The 4,029-nt window shown below is 40.2% G+C and overlaps 1 pseudogene; it reads right to left on the bottom strand.

Annotated features, from left to right (window-relative positions):
- Positions 1–1,385: 1,385 nt before the first annotated feature.
- On the bottom strand, positions 1,386–3,566 carry LOC112874530 (annotated as a pseudogene).
- Positions 3,567–4,029: the final 463 nt, after the last annotated feature.

The raw sequence follows: 4,029 nt of genomic DNA, 5'->3' as shown, positions 1-4,029 counted from the left end.
ATCATCTATGAGGTATACAATGAAATCATCACCAAAAGACTTTACAATCCTTTGTCTCTTGCTCTTTCTCGGAGCATCATTGTTATCCTCCTCAGGATTTTCCACAAGTGTATGTTCATTGTGTTCTATCGGCTCAGCAGAGCCATCATCCTTGATGAACTCTTGCCTAGATGAACTTGTTTCATCTCTCATGGGAAAAATATTTTCAAAAAATGTAGCATCTCTGGACTCCATTATAGTACCAACATGCATGTCAGGTACTCCAGATTTCACTATTAAAAATCTATATCCAACGCTGTGAATAGCATAACTTAGAAAGATACAATCCACAATTTTCGGTCCAAGCTTACGTTTCTTGGTTATTAGCACACTCATTTTTGCCAAATAACCCCATGTACGTAAGTATAACAGTGTTGGCCTTTTCTTCTCCCATTCCTCGAATGGAGTTATCTCTTTATTCTTTGTAGGAACACAGTTTAGGACATGACATGCAGTCAATATAGCCTCACCCCACCATTCCTTGGAAAGTCCCGCTGTATCTAACATGGCGTTAACCAAGTCCGTTAGAGTGCGGTTCTTTCTTTCGGCAACCCCATTTGACTGAGGTGAATAGGGAGGCGTCCTTTCATGAATAATACCATGTTCCTCGCAGAATAAAGTAAATAAATTTGAGAAATACTCGCCACCACGATCTGACCTAACTCTTTTGATCTTTCTCTCAAGTTGGTTTTCTACTTCAGCTTTATAGATTTTAAAGTAGTGTAAAGCTTCATCTTTTGACTTCAACAAATAGATATAACAAAATCTAGTACTATCATCAATCAAAGTCATGAAATATTTTTTACCACCTTTTGTCAACACTCCATTCATTTCGCACAAATCGGAATGAATTAATTCTAACGGTGCCAAGCTCCTTGCCTCCACGGTCTTATGAGGCTTACGAGTTTGTTTTGATTCAACACATACATGACACTTAGAATTTTTGACAAAAGTAAACTTTGGAATTAAGCTCAAATTAGCTAAGCGCATCATACAACCAAAATTAACGTGACAAAGCCTCGAATGCCAAATATTTGTTTCATCAACGTTAATAACATTGTATGCAACTTTATTACAAACATCTGACAAAGAAAGACGAAACAAGCCTCCGCTTTCATAACCCTTTCCAACAAAAGTACCAAACTTAGACAAGATACATTTATTAGACTCAAAGACTAATTTAAAACCATCTCTACACAGTAGAGAGCCGCTGACTAGATTATTCTTGATGGTGGGGACATGCTGCACGTTCTTCAGCTGCACGGTCTTCCCCGAAGTAAACTTCAGATTTACCGTACCAACACCAAGAACACGCGCATGCGATCCATTCCCCATCAGCAAGGAGGAAGTCCCGCCGGTCTGGTAAGAAGAGAACAAAGAAGCATCAGCACAAACATGAATATTAGCACCAGTATCAACCCACCAATCGGGTGAACCAAAGACTGAAAGAACAGTAGGTAATAAATTACCGTACCCCGATGTTCCTCCAGGCTCGCTAATAACCATGTTGGCGGAGTCGTTGCTTTTGCGGTTCGGACACTTTGCAGCAAAGTGTTCCGTACTAGCGCACACATAGCAAGCTCCCTTCTTCTTCTTCTTCTTAAAAGTGGTTGTCTGCTTAGTCTTTGGTTGGTTCTTGAGGTTGTCTTCTCCTCTTAGTGAAAAATAACCACAACAGACATAGCAATGAAAGCAAGGAAAAAACACCAAGTGGAAGAACAATCTTCAAGATATAAGATATCCCTTTTCCACTCGAGTTAAATGTCAAGCAAGGTGGCAACCCATGTATTGTAGTTAATGCACATAAAATCTTATTTCCTTGAAGAGATACCTCAGCTGTACTGTTGAAAGGACTTCCAATTTGAACTGGCCCGCTAAAATCATTGAAAGACAGGTTCAAGTATTGCAATGAAGGTTCAAGTATTGCAATGAAGTATATGATTCGAAGAAACTTGGAATGGGTCCTGATAACTGGTTTTGAGAGAGATCCATTTTCTCAATGCCTTTTAAGTTTCTGAAGGAGTCAGGAATACAACCATCAAGGGAGTTCTGATCCAATTTCAGGGATTGCAAAAGCACACATTGTCCTATGGAAACTGGAACTTTTCCTGACAGTAGGTTTCCAGAAAGATATAACTGTCCAAGATTGATAAGATTCTCAACCTGTGATGGTATGGAACCACTAATGAGGTTGTGGGATAAGTCCAAGCTGCGTGAAAGTGATAAGAGTCTAAAGAGTTCTACTGGTATGCTTCCATCAAGGCTGTTAGATGACAAGTTTAGAATCAGCAAATTTTTGCAGCCTTCTAAAGTGGATGGTATTGTCCCCTCTAATTCATTATTGTCCAGGTACTGTTCCTCCACCTGGTCAAGATTACCGATAGAATTTGGAATGACGCCAGTAAGCTTATTTCTTGCCAAGCTTAGAGAACCCAGTTTTTGTAGATTGCCAAATGGTTGAAGGAATACTTCCAGTTAACTGATTCTGATCTGCATAAAGTAATGTCAAGTTCTTAAGGTTCCCTATGGTAGAAGGAATTCTTCCTGAAAAATTGTTGTTGCTTAACCATAACCAGTTCATATTTATCGTAAAATTGCCAACTGATTCGGGTATGCTTCCTTTGAACTTATTGTCATCTAAGAGCAATTTGACCAGACTGCTGCAATTTGTGAGAGAGGAGAGAGAGATCCAATCTTGTCCTTCGAGGTGATTCGCACCTATGTCCAAGTCCTTCAGCATAGTCAAGGTCCCTAATTTAGGAACTAACCCATGGAATGAGTTCACTCCAAGATCAGGGACTTCAAGACTAGATGCATTAACCAATGAGGCAGGAATTGGACCCTCAAATCTGTTTGCTTGTAGTATCAATGTGCTAATGGAAGGTAGAAGGAGACCAATCTTCCATGGAAGTTTTCCAGCAAAGGAGTTATTACCAATGCTTAGAAAAGTTAATGATGACATGTTATAAATGCAGTAAGGTACCAAGCCTGACAGCTCATTGATGCTTATATCCAATTTTTCAAGTTTCAACATGCCCAAACTATCAGGTATGCTACCAACGAGGTTGTTGCCACCAAGGTATAACACCGAAAGGGAAGAAAAATTCGCCAGGGATATAGGGATGCTTCCTGAAAGGCTATTATCTCCCAAGGTAAGGGAAAAAAGAGGTGATGACACTGAACTGACAGATGGTATAGCTCCGGTGAAATTATTACGTGTAAGATCAAGCACCAAGAGGGATGAGCTATTGAACAATTCTGGAGGAATCCTGCCGCTAAGACCATTATCTGGGAGTAAGAGGTATTGCAGAGATTGACTGTTTGTTATATTAAGTAGAATTCCTCCAGTAAGGTAGTTTTGGCCTAGATTAACATAGGTAAGAGATGGCGTAGTGCCTAATGAGTCAGGGACGTTACCGACAAAGTTATTTCCTGACAGAATCAATACTTGGAGGGCAGGGAGTGTGCCAACCCATGTAGGAATTCTTCCTTGGAGTTTGTTGCTACTAAAATGGATGAACTTGAGGTTGGAGCATGTAACACCCTAAGGTAAAATTTCGAGATTTATAATGAATTTAATTGGGCTCCAGTAATTGTTCCAAGGGTTTATTTTGCCTAGCTTGCATTTATTTATAATTTAATTCACAAAAAATTAAAATTTATTTTAGGTTCAACATGTTTGTGCATTCATGCTGGTGCATAAGTTTTATTTGGTTGAGTGCATAGGAGTTGAATTCAAATAGAATCGAGTTGTTTGAAAAAGAAATAAAAGGGAGGAAACAGGAAAGTAGGTCAGTCATTCCTTCTTTTCTCAGTCATTCCCATTCTTTTCTCAGTCATTCCCGTTCTTTTCTCAGTCATTCCATCTGTTCTCGGTCATTCCCTCAGCCTGACCCCACCTGTCGGCCCCTTCTCCCTCCCCTTTCTTCTCCGGCGCAACTCCTTCCCGAGATCCCCGGCGAGCCACTCTCTCTGGGCCCGCACGCCAAG

Source organism: Panicum hallii, chromosome 1 (assembly GCF_002211085.1).
Source record: "Panicum hallii strain FIL2 chromosome 1, PHallii_v3.1, whole genome shotgun sequence".
Lineage (NCBI taxonomy): Eukaryota > Viridiplantae > Streptophyta > Magnoliopsida > Poales > Poaceae > Panicum > Panicum hallii.
Note: the sequence above shows the minus strand (reverse complement) of the source record. Positions and strands in the feature narration are given on the sequence as shown.